Below are 27,271 nucleotides of genomic sequence, written 5' to 3' on the forward strand. Positions count from 1 at the left end.
TCTTTATTCTCAAGTTGCAGCATCTAACATGGCATATAGACAGGACTAGAATCACAGTCAAAGCAATACAATATAAAACCCAGTCACCCCTCCCTTGGGTGGCTGGTAACTCAGGTGTCAGGGTGAGACATAACACGGAGATATCCCCATGTCAGGTGCAGCTTCTGGGAATAATGCCAAAGCGCGTTGTTATGAGAAGCAGAGGCACTAATGAGATACATGGCCTTGAAGCTGTGAGCAGGACATAAAGACGAGAAGCTGGCTAAGCAGGCGAAATAGGAACAGACACAATTCATGGCAGAGGAAACAGGATTCTGACACTTGGATCCATCCAGAGAGCCTGACACGCCACTGGACTCCATGCCATCTCTATCTCCGTCTCCTCAGGAACTGGTAATTATCCTTCCATTGACGCTCTATCCTGGACTCTTTGCCTTTCAAGCCTTTATTTCCCCACCTGCTTGTTATATGTTTGCCAGTGTTTATTTTCTATTAAATAAAGACTGCTCATTTTGTCCTTATATATCTGTTGTCTGCCTCAGGTTCCTAGGGTGCTATTACCAGGTATGCATAGGCTTTTTGATCTTCTAATGTTACCTGACTTCTCGCAAGCCATTCTCCAACTTGGCACGTGTCTCCTGACATGACCAATTCAGGTAACAAGTTGAAGCAGTTTACCTATGAGAAAAGGTTGGACAGTTTGGGACTCTTCAATTTGAGCAGGGATGACTGAGGAAGAAGGTAAAGGTAAAGGTATCCCCTGTGCAAGCACCAAGTCATGTCTGACCCTTGGGGTGACGTCCTCTAGCGTTTTCATGGCAGACTCAATACAGGGTGGTTTGCCAGTGCCTTCCCCAGTCATTACCGTTTACCCCCCAGCAAGCTGGGTACTCATTTTACCGACCTTGGAAGGATGGAAGGCTGAGTCAACCTTGAGCCGGCTGCTGGGATTGAACTCCCAGCCTCATGGGCAAAGCTTTCAGATGGCTGCCTTACCACTCTGCACCACAAGAGGGTCATAAAATTATCCTTGGAGTGGAGAATGTGGATAGGATTTTTTCTTTCTTTCTTGGCCATAATATTGTAACCTGGGAACATCCAATGTTGATGTGCATTAGGACAGATGAAAGAAAATATTTCATTCTTGAACGAGTAATTAAATTATGGAATTCACTGACAGTGATTACGGAATCGTAGAATCGTTAAGAAGGAAGGGGGACATACTATGAGAATCGCTGATTACTTCCAATAATCAGGCTTCATTTGGGGGAAGAAAGCTCTTTATTGAAGAAATAATGATTTAGATCATCACAGGGTTCATGTAATACCTGGGGGTTAAAAATTAACACCCCCCTTTCTACCCAATGTCCTTGATTGTTTGACAAAATGGATAGACTTAGGTGCTCAAAGTCTTTGACATAATGTTTCCCCAGTGATGTGGGGAATGAGAGGATGGAGTGAGGCAGGAAGGATGGGCAATCACACCTAGGATCTAAGGCATGATGGCTAGCTGGAGGATCAAAGGGGAAGCAAGGGATACAGGCACTATAAAATGACAGGAGCATGCAAGTGGCAAAACACATGTAGGCCATCTAGTCCAACCCCCTGCTCAATGCAGGATCACCATAAAGCCTCCATGAGAACTACATGTCTAGCCATTGCTTGAAGACTGTCGGTGATGGGGAGCTCACCACCTCCCTAGATAGTTTATTCCACTGCTGAACTACTTTGAAGACATTTTTCTTGATATCTAACTGGTCATATTATACACCTAGGCCTATTCTGCACACAATAGATAATGCATTTTCAATGCACTTTAGAAGTAGATTTTCCTATTCTGCACAGGAAAAACCGAAAGGGCCCTAGTTTAAAGCCAGTACTAGGAAAGTGTTCTCAGGACTGCACTGGGAATGGCTTATTGTTCTGTTCCAGCAAGGCTCTTTTTATTTTCTTCTTGTTTGACTTATCATTGGTAACACACTGTAAAACACATCCATTGCATTCATGTGATAATAAAGTATCAGTGATCATTCCGTCAAAACTGAACACCTCAGAGCAGTAAAAAAAATACATTTCAGGATTTCGATTGCAAAATGTGGGCTTTGTTGTTGTTGTTACAGTGTAAACCCTGGAATCAATTAATGCTAAAACAGACTGGATTTATGTATTGTACCCGAGGGCTTAAATTCCTCGATTAGGATTTGCTATCACTCACAAAAGCCAGAGCACAGATTGAGACAGCCGCAGACTGGATACATCAGATCTCCCATTCTGGCATACTATAAAACTATTATGCTATGCTACACTGAGAATTTGGAAAATATTCATTTGCATCCGAGGCAGACAAATGATTGATTATCTCTCATTAAAGAATAAATAGGGTGAATGTCATTCTTTAATGTTTGCATTTTTAAATTTCGAAATCGATGCAACAATTAACGGAGGTGCTAAAAAGCACGCCTCTTGCATTCCTAAGACGAGAAAATGTCAAAGAAAATGGGCACATACCATTTTGTTGACCCAGCATCAAAAGGGAGAGGGAGGAGATGGTGCAAAGACAACATACAATCTTGTGTAATTAAAATGGCCGGAACTTTATTGGTTACAGAAGCTGCAAGGACCTTGGCACTGCTTGGGGCAAAAGAGATCCAGGGATCAGGAGATGGTAAGATGCTAGATTCCACATGAATGGAACCACTGTATGGTCTCCCCTGCCATTTGAGAGTCAGAACCAGAGCTGGTCATTCCTGTTAAAGGCCTCACCTGAAAATCCTTTAAGGGGGATCTCCCAAATTAGGGGGAAATGGGCACATAGGCTGCCTTTCCTCTGAAATGAATTTGGCTGCATGCTGATACTGCCAAAAAGTGGCGAAACTTATCTCCAGCCTCCACTGACGCAGCAGAGGAGCCGGGTGGTTAGGAGGACACACTGGGGTGACGGCCCTGGAAGGGTTTCCTCAATGGGTGGGAGTTAATTGATTTTAATGTTAAACATTAAAAGAGGGCTATGACAATAGATGGTCATTTCGACCTTCCCACTCCTCCCCAAATGGCCAATGATTGGCCTGGAAGGGGTGGGAAGGGGAGGAGCCTTGGGTGGGCATGTACACACCTATGCTTCCCAACCAAATTCTGAACGATCAGGCTACTTGTGAGGTTTCTCGAAGCCTGAAGAATGTTTCATAGGTTTCTAAGCAATAAAAAGGTTGAAAAGGCTAATCTAAATACTGCCAGATAAAGAAACCGCATAAAGCTTTGGAAGAGTGCCTTTATGTTTGAGAGAAAGCATCATATTTCAGGGCCATGAAAAGCCACTTTTAGGCCCCGAGAAAAAAATTTCTTTGTGGTCCAGCTCATATCACCTAGATCCAACTAAAACGTCTTTTAAAAACAAATTGCATGTCTAATGTAAATGTGAATGGAATAATAGTTTCTCTATGTGCCCTTACATCCCCCCTCATTCATCACATTTATATCTCACCTTTCCCCATTAGAGCACAAGGTAGGGTATTAGGTCTCCCCTCCCTATTTTATCCTGAAGTAGGCAGTACTGAGGTACTGAGAGACAGTGAGTGACCTGAGTCTCCCTTCCCACTTCCCTGCAACTCCTTCTTAGCAGGTGCTCACTCTACCAACATCTACCACCTATCACATTCCCATTAAGAAGAAGAAGAAGAAGAAGAAGAAGAAGAAGAAGAAGAAGAAGAAGAAGAAGAAGAAGAAGAAGAAGAAGAAGAGCTGGTTCTTATATGCCGCTTTTCCCTACCTGAAGGAGGCTCAAAGCAGCTTACAGTTGCCTTCCCATTCCTCTCTTAACTGGCAAGGAGATGGTTTAGTTCTTACTTAACACTCTCAGCAAAATCTGTTTTTTTTTTAATTCTATCTACAAGTTCGCCCATAAATGCATGCCAAAATTGAGGAATAGATCTGTGCTAAATCTTCAGTAGTGTTCATTTTCAGACAAATTGCTAAAAGCTGGCAATTTTGGTGGGGATGATTTTTGATACTGAAAATATTTAGGTCATGGGAATATTCACCCTTTTCCTCCATTCTACTGAATGTTTCTCCTGATGGCTGCTACTTCAATGTTTCTTCATAATAATGTTCAATACTGTCTCCTCTTTCCTGTCTGCTGTTCCTTTCTGCATCTAGGACTCTTCATATGAGTGATTCCACCTCGTAAAGATTGTATATTCAACATGGTGATGTCACAGCGACACATCTCATGTTGAAAATGAGGGCGAATGATTGAAGCACTGTAACTTTATAAGCAGACATTTTTTTCATCATGTGTGCGAAAAACTCCCAAAATAGGAAGTGTGTGTATGTGTTTTTAAAGCAGCTCTGAAACCATTCATGAAAAAGATTTTCTCTCACCTCCAGCATGGAATTGCCTAACCATATTTCAATACATACATCTTCCTGAATAACAGACTGACAGTAAAGCTTGAACATTATTCTGGAACATTAGAAGATGTTTGGCTTTTTCTAGAGCGCTTGAAATTTGGCTAAATTGAACTCCAGACGTCCTGTGCATGCAGGATCTTGCCTTCCTGTGGTTTCCTCTCCCCACAACAGACATCCTGTGAGGTAGGTGAGATTGAGAGAGCCCTGATATTCCTACTTGGTCAGAACAGTTCTATCACTGCTGTGGTGAGCCCAAGGTTACCCAGCTGGTTGCATGTGGGGGAGCAGGAAATCAAACCCGGCATGCCAGATTAGAAGTCCGCACTCCTAACCACTACAACAAGTTGTGTGTACACCCATCCAGGGTCATTCCCCTTCCCACCCCCTCTAGGCCCATCATTGGTCATTGAGGGGTGGGGTAAACATGACTATATATGATCATATCACCCAATAAATATTCAACACATTGAAAACATATATAAAAATGAATTTGCTTCCACCCATTCACGTAATCCTTCCCAGGCCATCATGAAAGCCTGTACAAGACTATCACTGCTGGCTTTAAATTGCAAACCGATGATCATCATAATTATATGAGGCATTCATCTCAAAAGAAAGCATTCCCTGAAGGGAGAGGAAATATGAGTTTTCTGACACTGAGTTGGATGTGCCGTTTGTGCTGAAATACAGAAAGCAACGTTCTGGTACATTTTTCCGTTGCTCAATCATAATTATTCTTTTCTTGGACCTGTACCCCTTTCCACTCCTAGGTTATTAAATACTGGCGGGATTTCATGCAATTTCAGCTAACTGATCAAAGTTGCTTATTCCCAAAGCCGGAAAATTGTGGTTCTTTTAATCAGTGAAATTCTTGTGGACACTCCTGCCTCCAGGTCCCTGCTTACACTGATAAGTCCTAGCAAATGTCAAAGGCACTTAAAGCTGTACTCCAAGCTATCAGGGCTTCATAATTTGGTCTCTGCCAAATAAATTAATAATGGTCTTTCCTTTACTTTATCTGATGTATTCTGCTTTTCATCCATTACACTGATATTACATTTCCATCTACTGGGTTTGCTCTGCGCTCGCTTATGTCCCTCACTTCTGAACTGATAACCATAATGTAGTAGTTAAAGTGATGAGCTTTAAAGTATGTGAGCAGAGGCATCTGGAAGCAAGCAAGGTACAAAAGGTTTCTACGTAACCTAGGAATTAAGTGGAAATGTTCAGTTCATGTGGCATGCAGCACACTGAGTGGGAAAAAAATCCATGAAGTGTCTGTGATTGTCAGCATTATTGGAAGGCAAGAAGAAGAGTTGGCTTTTATACCTTGTTTTGCTCTACCAGAAGGAGTCTCAGAGCAGCTAACAATCACCTTCCCTTCCTCTCCCAACAACAGACACCCTGTGAAGTAGGTGGTGCTGAGAGCCCTGATATTACTGCTCTTTGAGAGGATCCCTATCAGGACAGTGACTGGACCAAGGTCACCCAGCTGGCTGTATGTGGAGGAGCGGGGAACCAAAATTAACTCACCATATTAGAAGCCACTCTTAGAGAAACCTCCATCCTTTTTCATTAGAGGAAAAGCTGAATCCAATCCATTGTCACCAGAATGACTCCCTACTTTGCTGTCGACTTAGAATACCTTTACTAAAAAAATCTAAATAGAAATGATACAGGCCTGGAATGGAGTGATGTAGTAACTGGGGTATTGGATGTAGACCTGACATGAATTCCTGTTCCCTGCAAATACCAGTGAGTAGCCATAGGGCAGTACATGAATGTTGTTAAGATAACATGGGTTAAACTGCATTCTGTGATGCAGCCATTAAAGCACAGGATGAGGATCCGGGACACCCAAGTTTGAATCCCCATTCGGATATGGAAGCTTGGCTGGGCCAGTCACACCTTCAGCATATCTGGAGCCAACTTGGTGTAGTAGTTAAGAGTGTGGACTTCTAATCTGGCGAGCCGGGTTTGATTCCCTGCTCCCCCACATGCAACCAGATGGGTGACCTTGGGCTTGCCACAGCACTGATAAAGCTGGTCTGACCGAGCAGTGATATCAGAGCTCTCTCAGCCTCACCCACCTCACAGGTTGTCTGTTGTGGGGAGAGGAAAGGGAAGGTGAATGAAGGCCGCTCCGAGACTCCTTCGGGTAGAGATATGTGGCATATAAGAACCAACTCTTCTTCTTCTTCTTCTTCTTCTTCTTCTTCTTCTTCTTCTTCTTCTTCTTCTATCTTGCAGATTTGTTCTGAGGATAAAATAGAGGAGAATGACATAAGCCAATTTGGGTAATCCCTGGATGAAACGGCAGGGTATAAAATCAGGATAGAGGAGGAGGAGGAGGGTGGGGGGAATATAAAATAATAAATGTAGTATTGATGAACTGGAGGTCTTCCTGATATTTTTGTTCTTATATTCTTCATTCAGTCATTTTTATGATCTTGCAGCATTCTTTTTTTTTTTTTAATAATCAGTGTGAGACATTAATCTTTCTCATCTTCCCGCTATTCCTGTCTGGTGATTCATTCTTTCAGCTCCCTTCCTCAGCCTCTCCCTGTGTCCATCTTTGCTTCATTATTTGATTTCATTTTATCATGTCCTTTGTAGAAAGAAAGACCCTGGCGATTTTAGAAGATGTCGTTAGAAAAACAATGGCAAAACTGATTATGTGTTTCTTATGAGAAGACATGGTAATCTGTAGGAGCTTTGAATTAAGGTCTGGGAGGAAGTGACTGTTACTTATTCTGGTTCTGTTTAAAATGGTAGAAATTGATAAATAAAGTAGAGGGCAAGAGGGAAACGAGGAACAAGTTAATGATGGTTGAAAGGGTGCAGCATATATGATGTCAACCATAACCCATGATGACCTCTTGATCTCTAGTAATTAAATAGGAGACATAGGATGTAAATAGTTATTACTGTATGTTTTGTAGTAAGGCCAGGAGTTTATTAGAAAATTAAAATGATGTATGATAACAGTACAAGATAAGACATAAAAATATGCTGGGGGAAGTGATAGATGGACCATGATGTGCAGTTCAGTGGCCAAACCCCTATAGAGCCCACATCCCTGTGCACCATGCAATGCCTTTGAGTTAGACTTTGCATACCATGCTTTTTGGCATCTGTATGATGCCACAGAGAGAGGTTGCCCAGATGTATGGATGGCAACATCATCAGAAAGCCTATGACACTCAGCTCTGTTTCTCAGTTTGCATCAGTTTCAGGTGAAGTGTTTCTGAATACATGCCTGGAATTGGTACCAGGCTGTATAAGGGGAAATAATCATAAGCTCAGCTTGGGCATAGTTGCTGGATGATGTTGTGAGGCTTGCCAACATTACACTTGAAAATCTAATACTCTCAGCTTTTAGTGCCCATTTTTTTTAAAAATTAACCCTCCTTATTTGCCCTGAGAAATTCTTTCTTCAGAAAGACTATCAAAAATACTGTTGAAGACATTCATTATCTTCCAGACCCATTTGAGAGCCTGCTTGGTGTAGTGGTTAAGAGGGGTGGCCTTTAATTTGGAGAACAAGGTTCGATTTCCCCCCCCTACCACCCCCACCACCATTTCACATGCAGCCAGCTGGGTTACCTTGAGCCAGTTATAGGTCTCTCAGAGCTCTCTCAACCCCATCTACCTCAAAGGGCGTCTGTTGTGTAGAGAGGAAGGGAAGGCAATTGTTAGCCACTTTGAGACACAAGGCCTGCTTGGTGACTTTGGCCAATCCCCTCTTGCAGGACTCTCACAGCCCCACTGAACTCACATGGTGCCTGTTGGTGCCTGTTACAGGGACAGAAAGGGAAGGCCATTGTTAACTGCTTTGAGACTCCTTAAGGTAAAAGAGTGGGGTATAAAAACTCAGCTCTTTTTCTTCTTCTCTTTATCAATCCAATGTGTCTTGATACTATCACTCACAAAGGGAAGGGTCAAGTCTAAATGTGGTGGATTCCGCACTTCTAGGCAGATCATCGTATGTATCAGAACTCACCTATCCCCAAGTAAAATGTTGTTGTTGTTATTTTTAAAGCCTCCAAATTCATGCTGGAAACAGCTGTAGCAAGTAGAAAATAGTTTATCAGTAATTGCACCCTTTAGTTGCTACACATGCATGCCAAGTGAAAAATCTACGCACAAAAGATGGCTGGTTGAATGGAATTATCCAAGTTAGAAAAAATAATCAAGGGATATTCTAAGATGTGCCCTGTTCATCAGGAAGTATGAATGTCTGCAGAGTTTAGACTCACCTCCTCAGCTGAAGTTATCACATTCACAAAAACGGCACTTCAGTTTATTAATCCAAAGGAACTTTCTCAAAAACATTTACATAGTTATTTAGTAATTCCACCCCACTGGGCATAAACCATTGAATTCTCTGCAGTGTTCACCCTGAAATCCCCCACTGTATTCAGTTCCATGCACACCTGCTCATAGATAAGTGTGCATAGGACTGCAATTAGAAATAAAATAGATTGTGCAGATTTAATATAAATGCATCATTTTAGAAAAAATACGACATGCTTATGTACATTTTCCTTGCAACTTCCAACCATCTTCATATATGTATATGTTGGGAGGAGGGTTTAGAGAAAGAAGCGAAATGACTGAGCATTTTTGTTAAGGGGGAATATCACAGAGAACAGCAGCCTTTTACAATGCATTAATATTGATGCATACGTTTGTGGTTAGATGAATATGCAAGGCTTTAGAAACTGAATAATTTAAACCATATTAGGAGGTGTGCTCCATTTTACAAGTCAATAATTGGTTCCCCAGTGGATAAACTGCAAAGATTGTGGGCTGAATAGTTGATTCCAACAAGCCATGAATTATTGGCAAAGAAAAATGGAGTTCCTTCCTGTTATGCCTATTACAATACACGTGAAATAATTGGCTTGGGTATTAATAAGAGGGCAGCTAATGGCGATTTAATAAGGTTTCCTACTCTCCCTTTGCTAACTCAGCACAGTCCATAATTAGAATCCCAAATTCTTGGAATATATGAAGTTATGAGGATTGCTAGCTATTTGTTTTTAATCTCTGTGGTTTATTCATGTTTAAAAATTCCCAGTAACTGTACTGAAAGACAGGAGCATTAGACATGATGTGATGATACTATCTGTTCAGTCATGTCCGACCCTCGGCGATTCTATAGGAAAGTTTCTGCCACATATCTCTGTCAATGACCGCTTCTTTTAGTTGGTTCATGGTCATCCCTGCGTTGTCTTTGATCGTGTCGAGTCATTAGACATACAGTGATGCATAAGCTCTGCCCCCACACTCATTTCAGAATGATGTTCAGACACGCTGGGCTATTTACTGATCACATGATGAACAACTCGGGTAAATCTGAGTTCAGTTTCAAATACAATACCATATAGCAGGGATAGTCAACATGAGCCCCTCCAGATGTTCATGGACCACAATTCCCATGAGCCCCTCCAGATGTTCATGGAATACAATTCCCATGAGCCCCCTCCAGATGTTCATGGAATACAATTCCCATGAGCCCCTGCCAGCATTTGCTGGCAGGGGCTCATGGGAATTGTAGTCCATGAACATCGGGAGGACAACAGGTTGACTACCCCTTCCATATAGAACATCCCAGCATTTTCAAGGATATAAGCAGAGCATCAGGAGGTCCTGTGTGCCCTGACACAATGCCTACCCTTAATATATCTGTGGTAGCATGACAAGTGGCAAGCCAGCTTTCTGACCTGGGCTGGTTCTGCACTTACTCCCCCCCCCCCATTGTTGATCCTGTGGATCTGAACCCAGATTTTCCTCCCTTTTTCCCAAATTGAAACAGACTGCGTCCTACACTTAACTGCTCGATTGGGAAAGACATCATGCATATGACTCAGCATGTAATGTGAGGCATATAATCATGCATTGTCATGTATTCCACATAGCCATAGCTTCAGAAAGAAGGGCAGGAACCACCAGGCTCACTCACGTCTCCTCCTCCAGCTTCCAACCCTTCTCAGTGATTGTTGATCACATGACCACGTGAAGCTGCCTTATACTGTTTCAGATCAGTATTGTCTACTCCAGGCATGGGGAAACTGCAGCCCTCCAGATGTACATGGACTACAATTCCCATGAGCCATCAAATGCTGGCAGGGGCTTATGGGAATTGTAGTCCATGGACATCTGAAGGGCTACGGTTTGCCCACCCCTGGTCTACTCAGACTGGCAGCAGCTCTCTGGGGCCTTTCACATTATCTGTTCCCTAATCCTCATAACTGGAGATACTGGGCATTGAACCTGGGGACTTCTGACTCCGTCACATTAAATAGCAACAGCAGCCACAGGTTGGTATCTCTCTATTGTGCCTGAGCCAAGCTCTGTCTGAGGATCCCTTCTTTTTTAATTGTTACCATTATAATTGTTTAAAAATGAAACTGCTTAGAGAACTCTCATGTTCAAAAGTAGCATATAAATACATCTAATTATCTTGCTCTTTTGAAACAGGAGGGAAAGGGAACTCGACCTTCACAGCCTCGTTAGCATTGCTGCACATTTTCAGTTCTCATCATCCCTGAATAATGTGCCTCAATTGTCAGAAGCTATTCATTAGGAATTCCCTGGATAGTATTTCCAGTCAGCTACAAAGTTTCTGTACAATCCTGGGCAAACTACTATCTGATCATCACTCTCCACTGGTGATCGAGAGGCATTGACCTGGATCCTACCACTCCACTAATCACAATGTGAAACCTCCCTCCCTCCTAAGCAGCCACCTCCAATTTAAGTGCCTCTTCCTCCATGGATCTTCAAGCTGGGGAGAATTTGCAGCTTAAAGTAGGATATCATTGTGAAGACTGGGGTTTAAACTGCTTTTTTAGAACTGGTAGCCTGCTATGTATTCTGACCAGAGTGGCCTCTACCCCAGACATTTGAACTAGTGGGCTTCCAAATGCAGTTCTTTCATATAACCCCGCAGGGAAAACAGATTTTTTTTAAAGTAATTTATTCCCTACCAGAGGTAGGAAAAATATGAATGTTCCATAAAGAGACTTTAAAGTGTTTACAAGGAACACACAGCTTTTTGATGGGTTCATTAAGTTATAATGTTTCAGTCGGCAACATCTGGGTGCAGACAACAGTTACCAGCCAAGCTTTTATCCTTGAAGTAAATGTCGGCCTTCCCTTGATCTCAGGATTCACAGTGTAAATATGAACTCCTCCAAGCAAGAAAGCTTTATTCAGAGCTACATTCAAGTCCAGTAGCCCAACAGCATTGTGGGAGTATGAGGTTCCTTTCTCAGAGATGGAAAGAGATTCTCAAAAGTTCACACCCCAAAAATTCTTGTTGATCTCGATCACTGGACTCAAATCTAACTCATCCACTGTAGACAGATCTTTGACCAGATTCCCTCAGAAACTGGGCCCTGAGACTGCTACAGTCTCTTCCTAAAACAGTCAGTGTTAATCTGCTTTCCATGGGAAACAGTTTGTGTACAATAAAGATGTCCACATTAAGAGAATAAGGAGCAAAAATATAATCGGTTGCTGACAGCAGTTAGCTGAGACCTTGCCCTCATGCCCCTTCCTGTCCTCTCAAGCATGGAAGGGCATCATGTTCTTTAAAGAAGAGCACTCGGCTGTCTCCTCTGTTCCCAGACCAGAGAAAAACATATCAATATACCTTTCCAAACTGCGTTGTATTATACTATAGTTATATTACAATCTACTTGTTCAAATAAATTATCCCCAAAAAGAGGTAAGTTAAAATAAAGAGGACATTTGGCCTTTCTGAGGGATTATTAAAAATGCAGGTTAGTATATGTAGTGATTTAAGAATAAAGAGTGACTAGCAAAAAAGGGGGCGTGAGCGTTGCCTGTCCATGCCACCCATAGTATCAGAATATTTGGAAAATAACAAAAGATTTTCAGAAGATAACCTTTGTTTTCCTCTCGCCCAAATACATGGTTTCTAGGAAATCATCAAGCATAATCAATTTGACCACACTTCACTTGGTAATGTCTGAGACTGTAAGTTTAGCAAAACAGTCCAACTGGAGATCTAATTTACCAGCGTGTCTCACCATGTTTCCCTTTCAAGGAGAGCTAACCACACTAAATAGTGGCTGAAGACTCACAAGAAGCTGCCATTGACGTGGCGGCACTGCGGGTGGGAAGGATGCTCCCGGAGAGCATCAGGGAGGGGGAAGAGCATGCGCAGCCAGGAGAAGCCGCATCATGTGGGAGGCACGGGCTTGCAGTGCCTCTATAGGCGCCACATGCCTCAAGCCCAGCCTTGCTCTCCCGGTGGCAGAGCAAGCAACTTCCCACCCTCCCTGGGTTCTTGGTAGTATGCCATGTTGGCAGTTATGGTTGGGTATTGTCACAGCTTGCGAGGATGGCAAGGGGATGGATCCTGTAGTAGGGTCAGGGAGTCCGTATGGGGAAAGGGACTCCCAGAACGGTATGCCGCCTAAGCCAGTTTGGTGTAGTGGTTAGGAGTGCAGACTTCTAAACTGGCATGCCAGGTTCGATTCCGCACTCCCCCACATGCAGTCAGTTGGGAGACCTTGGGCATCCCACAGCACTGATAAAGCTGTTCTGACCGAGCAGTGTTATCAGGGCTCTCTCAGCCTTACCCACCCCACAGGGTGTCTGTTGTGGGGAGAGGAATGGGAAGGCGACTGTAAGCCACTTTGAGCCTGGGTAGGGAAAAGCGGCATATAAGAACCAACTCTTCTTCTTCTTCTTCTTCTTCTTCTTCTTCTTCTTCTTCTTCTTCTTCTTCTTCTTCTTCTTCTTCTTCTTCTTCTTCTTCTTCTTCTTCTTCTTCTTCTTCTTCTAAGCATTGAGGGGCAAAAATGGGGTTGAGCTGGCTGGGTAGCTGGCTGGGTAGCTTGCTGGGGCCCAAAGAGTGGGTGACTGGGGTAGGCCAAGGGAGGTCCACACCTCCTGAGGCATCACAGGCACACACCCTATGGGTCAAAACTGCCACAGCAAGGAGCCCTGCAGATCCAGGGGGATACTGGGTTGGTTCTCCAGGTAGCTGTGTGTGTGTGTGTCTGGGGGGGGGGGTATAGTATTCATTAAGGCCTAAGGGCCAGGGTCCAGTATGCCTCTCCCCTTGCTGGCCAACACAATGTTTGTTGTGGAATTGTTGGATTAATAAAAGCTGTGGCCTGTTTTTGCCAAAAGGTAATCAGAATGTCTCCTATCAGACCAAGAATGCCTGCCTACAAGTCAATTAGTCATGCTGATTTTGCTCTGCAGACTTTAGAGGTCTCTCTTTTTCCCCCCAGGAACTTCTTTTTGAAAATCTTTGTCAGTTTTGCTCATTTTCTTTAATTTCTTACCCAAATAAGTGAATTGGAAAAGAAAATGAACAGATCTTTAAGGAAGAACATTCATATAAGGAACTATTCTTCTGCAATGATAATATTCATTGCAGTGAAAAACAGTGATATCCACTCTACATATTGTGGAGAGCCACAGTGGCAATTCTGGTCAGGCCAAAGAGTCCTCTGACTACTGTCTGTGCACATTACCCCAAATGTGTGTGAAAAGTGCCCTCAAGTCAAAGCTCACTTCTGGTGACCCAAGCAAGGGGGTTTTCAAGGCCAGTGAGAAGCAGAGATAGTTTGCCATTGCCTACCTCTGTAGAGTCTTCCTTGTCTATCACCCTAAATACACAGAAACAATAGACAATAATGAGGAATTATTTTACCAATGTACCTCTGAGTATGTAGGGTTGTTTCTCCCCAATACAGCTGAACCTTAGCCAGCTCTATTAAAGGAGAATGCCTTCTCAGTCAGAGATACGACACAAAATATTATGCAAGGTCATGCATTCGCTCCAGCTCCTTATTAGCTTGGATGTTCAAAAATGCTTCCTTCAGGTAAGCATTCTCTTCAAGTTTTACTCTATTTCTTTGGTAAAGGGACAATTTCAACCTTTATCCACTTGTGAGCAGTTTTATTTTACGGGATATTCGTTATCCCTGATATGCCCCATTGAACCAGCTCATTCAACTTCATATGTTCAACTTCAGGCACATTTTCACAACCTTGACATGACCATGCTGGATGAAATGTGCCATGTTTTATAGAGAAGAATTTTAGTTTTATCTTGGACCCACCATAATGATTAAATTATCGTAATTTCTCAAGAAATCACTTTCTTTACTATAACATATATTCAGGTGGGGAATCGTGTTGATGTGAAGTAGCAGAACAAAGTCCGGTGGAACTTTTAAGACCAGGGCTGAATCTACATGGAGCTTTTATTCCAGATCGATTCATCCCCTGCCGTGTACATTGAGTGTGATTTCCATTTTGATTTTGGGTGATTTAAATTTTCCCTCTGCAACAAGCAGGATCAATCCGGAGCGACCCTACCTTTCCTCCGCAATATCCTGGAGTGGATATAACCCTCGATATTTAAAGAAATCGGCATGACTAAAGGTGTAGCTCTCTGCTTGTCCCAAACTAACTTGCTGCTTTGAGCCTCCAACGCTGTAGAAAAGCCCTGATTGGCCAGGGTGTCAGTTCAAAGGCCTCCTTGTTCCCAAGCTGCAAGGTTTCTCTTATAGGGAAAGCCCTCTTTCAGCGGAGGCTCCAGAAGCCCTAACTTCTCTTGGCAGAGATTTGCCTCTTGTTTTTTTCCCCTTCTCTGCTGTCTCCAATCCTCTCCTCCCCCCTTCAAGAAAAGAAAGATGCCCCCAGCTGCACTTGGTTCCTCCCCTTCTGAGATTCCCTAATCACATGCAGAACACTTTTCTATTTCAATGGGGAGGGGAAGATGGAGGGAAGACCCGAGTTCAAATCAATCTCAATTCAGTGGGATCTACAACGGAATAAACAAAGTAAGTGCAGAATCAGCCCAGCAAAATTTTATTTGTGGTATAAGCCACTGGACTCAAACTTTGTTTTCCTGCAGCATGGGATTGGTTTCACAGGGAATGATGCTCAGAAAAGCCACAGATGAAGGTCATAGTGACACTTGTGGGTCACAATTCAGTCAGTGAGTAGTACCAGATTAGAGGATTAGACAGATTCATAGAGGACAGGTCCAGCCTCTGAATACTATTGTTAGGAAGCAACATCAGGAGAAGGCCTTTGCTTCTGTGACCTGTTTGTTGGCCTCCAGGGCCACTGATTGTGTGAAATAGGATGTGGAATTAGTTGGACCACTGGTGTGATCCAGCAAAGCTCTTCTTATGTTCTAAATTTTGTTGTTAGGTGTGAAGTCATGTCTGACCCATTGAGACCCCAAGGTCAATGATCCTCCAGATGCTCCTGTCCTCCACCACTCCCCGGAGTCCATTTAAGTTCGCACCAACTGCTTCAGTGTCTCCATCAGCCACCTCATTCTCTGTTGTCCCCTTCTTCTTTTGCCCTCGATTGCTCCCAGCATTAGGCTCTTCTCCAGGGAATCCTTCCTTCTCATGAGGTGGCCAAAGTATTTGAGTTTCATCTTCAGGATCTGGCCTTCTAAGGAGCAGTCAGGGCTGATCTCCTCTAGGACTGACCGGTTTGTTCACCTTGCAATCCAAGGGACTCGCAAGACTCTTCTCCAGCACCAGAGTTCAAAAGCCTCAATTCTTTGACACTCGGCCTTCCTTATGGTCCAACTTTAATATAAAGGTCTAATGGAAGACACTGAGCTTGATGAGGAGCAGAGGGATGAAGTTAGTGCAAAACGACTGATTTCAAAGCTACACAATCTCCATTCAACCAGTGATTAGCCAGAAACTGCCGAGCAGCGCGACTTCAGACATTGACTTCAATTTTTTTTCAAATTATAGGGCCAAAAATGTTTCTAATGGCAGGCAGCAGACTCTTTATATCAGAGCTTTGGTTATTTATAATGGATAACTTTGTAACCCTGCACCTGTTTCATTATTTATACACCAAGATCAGGGCAATAGAAGTGTTCAGTTATTACATGCTGGGGAATTAGTAAAAGGTGTTGATTCAATAAATTGTTTAAACTGAAGAGTAAAGTCATCAAGTGCTTTTCATTAATAAGTAATAGTGTTTTAACGTCCACTCTCGGTTTCCTTTGAAGGCCCACAGAGTATCATAAGATTAACTGTGGAATAATTTACCTCAGACATTTTATGTGAGACCCTGACCTGAATAGTCCAGGCTGGCTTGATCTTGTGAGATCTCAGAAGCTAAGTCTTGGTTATCATTTGGATGGGAGATCACTAAGGAATACCACTATCATTGAGACTAAGAGACATCGAAGGTCCTTCTCTTCCAACACAAAGTAGTTCTACAAAACAGGAAAGGAAAGCATTAGGTAAGGAATCACTTCATGTATCTTGTTCTTTCACGTCCATAATACATTATTGCATTTTTTCTCAGGCTGCTTTAGAAATGGACTGTAAGCTGCCTTAATTGCTCCTCTCCCCTTTAGAAAGGAGGATTGGGTTTTAACATGAATTAAATATATATACATAAAATATCGCTCAGTCTAATGTGTGTTCCCTGCAAAGCAGTTGTTCACATGAAGTTCTACTCTGTCGTTTAATATGGCATTCCCTTTTCAGATGGTTAGGAATGCATGAGATGAGATGTTACACCAATGAGGTATTCTACCCCTTTTTAAGTGTGAGCATATATTAAGGAGGAGAGATGCTACATCCTGGAATGAGGTTAAATCTATTTATTCTGACAACAGTGTGGCTTTATAGTCTTAGCAACGAAGGGACATGACTCAAAGCTGGTAACAAAATACAAAAGAAACAATTCATTCTGATGACAAAGGCCTCTCCGAAACAATGCAGTAGGACTATGACTACTGAAACTATGAAACAACATAAATAAAAGCTGTCGAAGGCAATAAAAGCTTCCAAAGGCCATGATGAAGAAAGGGGATTACAAAGTAAGAGTTTATTGCAGTAAAGAAAGATGCTCTATGCCATAAACCACACTGCACACTAAAATATTACCCCTTATAGCAGTGATCGCCAGAGCTGTCCATGAATGAAGTTTTTTGTGGTATAGCAGAGGTTGGGCTGAATCCCAAGTGGTTTGAGTAGAACACCACTTGTAATGGGCTTTCCTCCATATCTCTTCATAAAGAAGTATCCTTCCATACACGAGTTTCCCTTCCTATAAGGGATATTACTGGCTTTAATAGAGATGAGACATATTAGAATGTCCAAAATATACATATGCCCTACACTTGAATTTGGGGTCTGTGTCTTTAGGGAAAACCTTACATATAGCAGTAAGTTGAAATGTAGTACTAGAGCTTACTCCTGGGAAAGGGTCCTTAGGACTGCTGTCATCAGGCGCCATATGTATATTAATTTGTCTCACATTTTATTTATTTACTAGTAGTAAAGCCTGTTACATGCTCATGGTTTGATACAGGTTTAGTGGCAACCCTGAGCTGGCAACCCTAAGAAGAGGTCTCTCTGTGCACAGCAGTTTTGACCCTAGTCAGGTTCAAGCATACCTAGGAAGTATGGAATTCCAGAACATCAACCTACACCTATCTGGCAGCCTTACCTTCTGTCTAAATTGTTTTTCCCCCCACCTGAATAGGCGGGGGGGGGTGCTATGTGGCTGGATGGGTGGCTATGGAGGCATGATACTCTTTTGAGGACCCACTTCCAAACCTCAGGGAATATTTCCAGACTATGAGTAGCCAATATCCAGGTGGAGCCTGGAGTTCTCCTGGAATTACTGTTCACCTCTTTAAAGATCAGCTCCCAAGACAAAAATGACTGCTTTGGAGGGGAGACTCTGTAGCATTGTACACCACTGAGGTTTCGTGATTGAAGCTTCCAGGTGGGATCTGAGGATCCCCCAGAAGTACAGCTCATCTCTAGCTCTCCCCTCACATGTGCCCCTTCAATGGAAAGCATGTGGCCACAAGCAGCCCTCGGCTAGCACAGTCTGTTACCTGGCTGGTGATGTCTGCCCTTCTGAAGCCTGATGCCTAGTGCTGGCAACTGCATTTTCTGGTGTTGTCTGCAAGGTCAAGTCATTGCCTAATAAATGTGGAAAGCCTAGTCCCACTCACCCACCCCAAGTCTCACTGTCTACTTTCCTGTAAAGCTAACTCCATTCCTGGCCACTTTTGCCTTTGATTTTATTGTTATTTGAATGGAATTTTATTATTATGGGGTTTGATCAACTGTTACCTGCCATGAGCCGGTTACCGGGAGTGTCAGGATATACATTTAAATATAAATAAATGAAATCTTGTAGGACTTTCCTGTCAAATACTGATTTTTATTTACCAGGCCAGGCTTGAGCAAAGTCACTTCATTTCTTATGTCTCTCCAGCCAGTTACTTGTTCACTATTTAGAGATATAGGCTCCATATATTGCTTGTTTGTATCTCCCTTCACTTTCCAGACTCAAAGGACCCTTGCTGATGTTTCTGTCTGTCTATACCCAGCTCTGCAAACAAAAGTGCACTTTGGAGGGTGGACTCTGAGGCATACAATTTTGAGGTCCCACCTCCAAACCTCAAGGAATATTTCCAACCCAGGTGTAGCCAGTCTCCAGCTGAAGCCTGGGGAGCTCCTGGAATTATACCTCATATCCATATTTAAAAGATCAACTTTGTAGGCAAAAATGGATACTTTAAAGAGTAGACTATGAGACAGTGTGCTTGTCAGGCAAAAAAAGGCTGCTTTGGAAGGTGGACAGGTTTGTTGTGCTGAAGAAACATTTATGGCCTCCCACACGGTTTGTTTTGGACATAATACACTTGAGGCCTACTGCATAGGGTTGTTGTGCAGATGAAACAGGAGGCAAAAGAACCTCTGCAACAGCATCCAGTTTCATATGTGCAACATCCTTGCACGGGATGCCTCAAACATTAGGAGAGTTGCAGAGAAGAGACAGGCATGGCTTAGCTGCATCTGCCCTTGAGCAGCGAGGCTGACCGCAGCAGTATTTTAAGTGAGAGGGAGCTTTTCTGTGGCCTCCTTGTCAGCCAGCCCTTGAGCAGAAGGGGAAAACTCCCCCCCAAAAGAAAGCACACCATGCCCTCAGATTCCCCTGCATTGCTCTTGGAAATGCCTCCCTCCCCTCAGTCAGGGGCTGTTAGAGGCTCCCTTCACAGCAGGCCTGAAAGGAGGAGGGGGGTGCAGAATCCTCAGCAAGAGCAGCCATTGGCCCTGGGGGAGGGGAGATTCCACCAATAGGAGTCTTTGGAACCTTGAGCATTTTGTCAGAAATATGAATCAGTCTTTATGTATATGATTAATTACATTTATCCTTCGCCTTTCTCCTCAATGAGGACCCTAAGCAGCTTACGCTATTCTCCTCTCTTCCATTTTTAACCCCTAAACAACCCTATGAAGTCAGTTAGAGCTCAAAAAGGGAAAGCATAAAGGAACAGAATAAAGGAAGTGGGGTTTAGGTCTGCATCAGAAAGCAAGTGATAGAAATCCTAAAGAAATTCCTGAGTGATTTAAGGCCACATGTTCTTTGGAAGAAGCATGAGATTTAAAAAATGTACAAGCACGCATTTTCCATTTGAAACCTGTGTTGTTTTCTTTCTCTCTGTCTTACAAAACACACTTTTCAATAGCTGTACAATTATCATTCCTTTATTTCTCAAATTGATACCAATTAACATACTGAACTTTTCTCTAGTTGAGCATAAAATACCACAAACATTGGAACAGAAGAATGACTAATTTTCATTGTAATAGAGACAAGCTGCCTTATGCTCTGAAATGGGGGATTTTACGGTTTATGGTTATTATTCAAGAACCTATTTAATCCGTCAAGTACATACTGAACCTTGCTCTGTTCATAATAAAGAAATAACACTTGCCCTCTCCTGTTACTTCTATTCAGGAAATCTTCTCAAAGGAAGACAAAGACACTCTGTCAAAGGAAATCCAGAGAGTAACGAGAACTGGCTGATCTTTTTAATCCATGTGACTTTGGCTTTTTCGTAGCATTTAAGAGTTCTTTAAACAGTCTTGCTTTTTAAACAAAATTAGTTCATTATATTTCATTTCAATTCTTGGAACTGTTTGACATTTTCTTTTTGACATCCAAAATGGGAGGGATGAATGGTCAGCCCAGGTCATTTGCTGCTGGCTTAGATGTCCACTAATTTCTCCTCCTCATGCTTCTGGACATGCCCAGACTTTACTTACAAAAATATCAAAACTAAATCTATTCATTGTTTCTTAAGGGATTTGAGACTAGGTACTCACGAAGCTAGATGAATGCTGCATAGGATTTCCCACTGAATAAATGGTTCTGGTCAGATGTATTAGCAATTTTTTTTGGGGGGGGAGGTATGTGGGATTCCATCTTTCTTGGCTCTATGATCAATCAAAGTAGTGGATGCAGTCGTGAAATCAAATGGCAAATAACACTGGGCTGTAATGCAATGTTAAGCATGAACCAAATATGGAAAGATAAAGATATCGGCCTTAATACAAAATGCCATCTAGACCAGTGGTCTAGACTGGGGACCAGTCAATGCTTGACAATTTTACGGAGGCCCGGGGGGTGGGTAGTCTTTTACTGAGGGACATCGCTGCCTGAGCTCCTGCTCCGCTTGCTTTTCCACCGGCACGCCTGACTTCCCGCTGCCCACTGGGTGGGGTCCTGCCAGCAACAGCTGCACAGTGCCACAGCCCCCGAGGCAGCAGCTGGAGAGGAGGACGAGGAGGAGTTGCAGCCCAGTACCGACTGATCCATGGACTGATACCGGTCTCCGGACTGAGGGTTGAGGATAGCTGGTCTAGACAACACCATTGTCTTCCCCATAACAAGCTATGGATGAGAAAGCTTACAGGAGAATAGATGCTTTTGAATTATGGTGTTGGGGACAAATGCTCCGATTACCATGGACAGCTTAAGTTTTAGAGAGAAGCAAACCAACTATGTCATTAGAAGGCAAGATATTACGGCTAAAGTTCACTTACTTTGGACACATCATTGTTGCGAGTTTGCGTTGTTTACTTGGACAGAGGTCCAACCACCAGCAGAGAAGAGATCACTCACCAACACAGCCAAGTTGTTGCAAATTATTTACAGTGATTTATTTACATCCAGCATCCAGCAATACATTCATCAGAGTTTCAGAATGTCCTGCTTAGCTCTCAGTGAAGAAGGCAGACAGAATAACACAGTGCACATTCCATATATACAGTTTAACAGCCAATCACAACAGTGCTGACTCACTCAGGTAATTAGCCACAGGTGCAACACCTTATTGCATCATCCCAATGCATTCCTATGGAGACTCAGGCTGATAACTAGAGACAAGCCCTTACATGCCCTTACATGCCTGGACATGCCCCTGGAATCCAATGCATTGACATAGTTTATAGCATTGGCTGTATGATCAATACTTGACTGCCATATACTGACACACCTCCTCAGGCATGTATTGATCACTCCTGGATGTGTCACCCTCCCCTTCAGCCACCATGCGCAAGGCTTTGCGCAGTTGGATAAATCTATCCACACTTAGCGCCTTTGTAAAGATATCTGCTACATTGTTTTCCGATTTGCAATGTTCCAATGTTATTAAGTTCTTCTTTACAACTTCTCTTACATTCTGGTAACGAATGGTTATATGTTTACTGCGGGATTTTATCCCTTTGTCAACAGCCAGCTGGGTTGCTGCCGTACTGTCACAATACACCTTTATTGGCAATGGTGCATTAATGTCAAAATCTATTAAGACTTGATTTAACCATTCAACCTGTAAGCACAATTCACTTAAAGCAGAAAACTCAGCCTCACATGTACTTGTGGCCACATGTGATTGTTTCAATGCTTTCCAAATTATTAGAGCACCAGACACATAAATTGCAATCCCTGATGTGGATTTTCCATTTAGGTCACCCCAACTTGCATCACTAAACGCCCACACCCTTGGATTATTATCCACACTTAGAGATAGCTTAAGGTGTACCGTACCTTTAAGATATCTAAGTATGCGTTTTGCTGCCACCCAGTCTCTCATTGTTGGACAGGAACATCGCTGACACAACAAATGAGTGGCATAGTATATATCTGGCCTACACCAAGTAGCTATATATAGCAAAGATCCCACCAGCGATTGGAAGGTTGTCACATCTTCCAACATCGCACCCTCTGGGTCTTTTAGATAGCTAGTGGTTATTGGAGAATTTACAGCCTTCGCTTCCAACATATTAAACCTCTCCAGTAACTTTAGTATTTTCTTCCCTTGGAACATTTCATAGCCACCCTGGCCATCCTGGGATATGTCAACACCTAGGTAATGCTCCACATCGCCCAGATGCTTGACCTTAAACAGTTGTTCTGTTGTTTTCACAAACCAATCAACTTGTTGCTCTGTGTTGTACAGAAATGCTAAATCATCCACGAAACACAGCAAATAGCAATTAGACCCAAACAATTGTATTTTATACATGCATACGTCACCTATACACTGTTTGAAACCCACACTGAGTAGTGCCTCATCAAGACATTTTCTCCATAAAAATGCTGATTGATGAAGTCCATACAATGCCTTGTTTATTTTTAAAACCTTGTGTTTGTCTTCCCCTTCAAAACCAGGGATCTGGGTCATAAATAAGTTTTCTGTTACCCTTGCATTCAAGTAAGCAGTAACAAAATCTGCATGATGTATTCTCATTCGATTTTGGCTTGCCTTTAGCAACGCCACTCTTAGCGTTTCTGCACGTAATGTGCTGGCAAATGTCTGGTCATAGTCTAAGTGTTTACATTGACTAAAACCACGAGCGACCAGACGGGCTTTTCTTAAGATTGTGCCGTCTGCTAACCGTTTGAGCTTGTAAATCCATCTACAAGATATCACCTTTTCCCCTGCTGGCAAACACATAGAAGTAAACACTTCATTTTCAATTAAAGATTTGTACTCAGTCTCCATTGCCTGAACCCAGGCCTCTCTCTCAGACTTGTCCAGAGACATGACTGCTTCATAATTCTCTGGTTCAGCATAGACGTTATTGATATAACCGTACCTCTGAGGTGGTTTTCCTTTTGTGGTACGCTCTGACACCCTAGGAATCACTCTTTCACCTCCTTCTGCTTGAACAGAATCTTGCCTGTCAGCAGGAGACGAGGGAGTAGCCTCTTGCTTGATCTCAGTTTGGCCTTCAGAGCCATCTGTTAGTGGGAGAGATACCTTACCAGGGAAATCATTTGCATGAATCCTTGGCCAGCCCTCACTCTCACAAAAACCAGCTGAGCGACTGAAGCTCAAGGAATTATTTTGGTTTAGAAACCGATAGCTTTTCATACTGTTTTGGTAACCCAGAAAGGTTAGCTTCTGAGCTCTGTCCTTCCCTTTTCTACGTTTTGTTAGTGGTACATTTACCCAGGCTTTAGTGCCAAACACCCGCAGATGGTCTAGGTCTGGGTTTTTGGAGTATAAAACCCTGTACGGTATATTTTGTATACTGCTCGTCCATAGACGGTTTACCACATAGCATGCATTTTTTAATGCTTCAGCCCAATACCCCATGTTTAACCCTGAGTCTTTTATCATTGATAACATCATGGTTTGTAGGACTGCCCCACGTCTCTCAGCCAGCCCGTTTTCTTGTGGGGTTGCCACATTTGCCACCCTATGCTCTATGCCTTTGACCTTAAGCCACTTTGTGAACTCTAGTGACATAAATTCGCCTCCCATGTCTGTTTGGAATGCAGCCATTTCCAAACCCAGCTGCTTTTCAACCCTTTTAAGCCAATATTTGGTGGTCTGAAACACCTCGGATTTATGTTTCAATATATACACCCAGCTGAATCTGCTATAGTCATCTGTGTAAATGACCGCGAAACGGTTTTTTGATAAACTAGGCTGATAAGGGCCGATAACGTCACAGTGCACCAGTTCCAAGGCTCTTACAGTCATTCTAGAGCTCTTTTTGGCTACAGGGAAAGCTTTAGATTTGGTTTGTTTACAGATATCACAGTCTAAAAACGCATCACATTTTTGTACTTCATCCCTGCCTAACATAGCCAGTGTTTTGTTTATGACATTGAAACTGGCGTGGCCTAGGCGCCTATGAAGAAGGTGGATACATTTCTCATGGGGATTTTTGTTCAGGACCGCTTGTGCTTTGGCAGACTCATTTACAATCCTGTAAACATCATTATGCATCTCTCCTTGTACCAGAGTTTGATCACCCTTGCTTATGGTACACCTGTCCCCAAAGAACTGAACAGTGAAACCCTGCTTAGCCAATGAGGATACACTAAGAAGGTTATTTTCAAGCGAGGGTACATGCATAACATGATCAAACACACACCCCAGGGCAGAAAATTCTACACTACCCTGGCAGCTGACTATAGAACTGCTGCCATCCGCTAAGTTTACATGTTTGAGAGTGGAAGGCTGTACAGACTTCAAGAGCTTTTTGTCTGCACAGAAATGCTGGCTGGCTCCTGAATCAAGTAACCAAATCCCAGCAACACTACCACCCCCAGTTACCACCAAAGATGCTCCCTGCCTCTTCAAACAATCCTTACCCTTAGCCTTTTTGCTATTGTTTGGGCAATTCGCTTTTAAATGTTCCTTAGAGCCACAACCATAACAACGTCGGACCTTGTAAACACATTGCTCCTGGCTCTGCCGTTGTTTTCTCCCAGAGCTAAACTCTGGAATGCTGTCGCAGCCGCTGATTCTCTGCTGCTCGCTTTTAACACCTCCGGCGCCAGGGGAAACCGTTCTTAACTCGTCCTGCCGTGCCTGTTCCTCGAGCAAACGACCCGTCACATAAACAAGAGTCAGCTTGTCTGCGTCGAGACTTTCCAAGGAAGTGATAAGCACGTTGTAATCATCGCTTAACGAGGAGAGAAGAATGTAAACCTTATCTTCGTCCGGGAGCGTCTTGCCTTGTTTCTCTAGCTGCTGAAAACAGGCTGTCAACGTGTTGATGTGATTTCTCACCGACTCTCCCTTAGATAACCGGAGACGGTACATCCTCCTTGTTGTTGCTATCTTGGACCCTGCCGTTCTCCTCACGTATACCGACTGCAAGCTGTCCCACGCTGCCTTCGCCGTCGTACAGCCAGTCACGAAGATCAGCTGGTCATCTGCAACACTCAGAACGATATTCGCCAGGGCTTTCCGGTCCTTGTTGACGTCTTCTGGTGTGGGGGCTGCTGGAGGAGCTGACACACACTCCCACAGAGCCTCTCGTGTGAGATAGTGCTCCATCCGGAGTGCCCACACACTATAGTTTGTTGAGGTGAGCTTATCCACCAGCTGCGCATTCACCGTGTATGCCATGCTGTCGTCTAGCCAAGACGCCTGGACTCCCTCTTTGCTCACCTCCTCGGCCTTTTCCTGAGAGCCGCTGCTGCTTGCCTGGTCCGCTGTGCTATCCTCAGACTCACTGGACTTCCCTGCGTTCTGCACGTCCTCCAAGTCACTCTCGGTAGCCACAGACCTTCATCCAACTCCAGGCAACTGAGTTCTCTTCCTCTTCCAGCCTCAGTGGTGGTGCCTCCGGCCGCTAGCGCAGCGTGCTGGGCCCATAACCCTGTTGCGAGTTTGCGTTGTTTACTTGGACAGAGGTCCAACCACCAGCAGAGAAGAGATCACTCACCAACACAGCCAAGTTGTTGCAAATTATTTACAGTGATTTATTTACATCCAGCTTCCAGCAATACATTCATCAGAGTTTCAGAATGTCCTGCTTAGCTCTCAATGAAGAAGGCAGACAGAATAACACAGTGCACATTCCATATATACAGTTTAACAGCCAATCACAACAGTGCTGACTCACTCAGGTAATTAGCCACAGGTGCAACACCTTATTGCATCATCCCAATGCATTCCTATGGAGACTCAGGCTGATAACTAGAGACAAGCCCTTACATGCCCTTACATGCCTGGACATGCCCCTGGAATCCAATGCATTGACATAGTTTATAGCATTGGCTGTATGATCAATACTTGACTGCCATATACTGACAATCATGTGATCAAACTCGTTGGAGAAATCATTAATGCTCGGCATGGTCAGCGGCGAAAGGAAACGTGGTCCACTGGCTCGACACGATCAAAGCCAATACAGGGATGACCACAGGCCAACTGAAAGAGGTGGTCATCGACAGAGACGTGTCATGAACACTTTCCTATAGAGTAGCACAACAAAATCAGAGTCCAGTGGCACCTTTAAGACCACCAAATATTTATTCAGCATGTTAGGAAGAGTAAGGATAGGCAACTGTAAACTGCTTTGAGTCTCCTTTAAGTAGTAAAAAGCAGGGTACAAAAGAATAGCTCTTTTTCTAATTACTAAAGGCCTGACTTGCTGTGGCTCTGAACTATGCGTCTAAATTTCACATTGAGCATGTTGTAGAGATCATAATAGCTTTTAAATGAAATGCATTTAGCACTGTCAAGATATTATCTTTAGTCTCTTTTTAGCAATCTGGAGTCAATTTCTAATTAATTCTGTTTTGTTCAAAGAGATATTTGCGGGACATAGGGACAGGAAAGGAAATTCTTCTACAGAATTTTACTCTGTAGATGTACAGATGCAGGAAATATTTTCTTAAACCTCTCGAGTTTCTTCTAGAGCACTACCTTGTGGCATATAAGGGCTGAAGTGAATTTTGGGGAAAAGAAATCCCCCTCATAGGAACAACATTCAGTAGCAATAGGGAAGTCTTGGCATAGCAAAAAGCACTCTAGGATCATCTAGACTTCCCTTTCTCCAAGAAGAAACAAACCAAGTTAGCATTCCAATGTTTAGCACGTAGGTTATTTTCTAGTTTTTCTCTCTTCCTTTTCTTGTGCCCAGCTCAGCCAGATATTGCAAAGCAGTAGTTAAGTTTTGCAGCAAGATAATGACAGTTTACGCATTGGAAGTTTCATGCCAGGCTGCAGGCTGGAGTTTTAGTCATGGCAGGTTGG

Source organism: Paroedura picta, chromosome 6 (assembly GCF_049243985.1).
Source record: "Paroedura picta isolate Pp20150507F chromosome 6, Ppicta_v3.0, whole genome shotgun sequence".
Lineage (NCBI taxonomy): Eukaryota > Metazoa > Chordata > Lepidosauria > Squamata > Gekkonidae > Paroedura > Paroedura picta.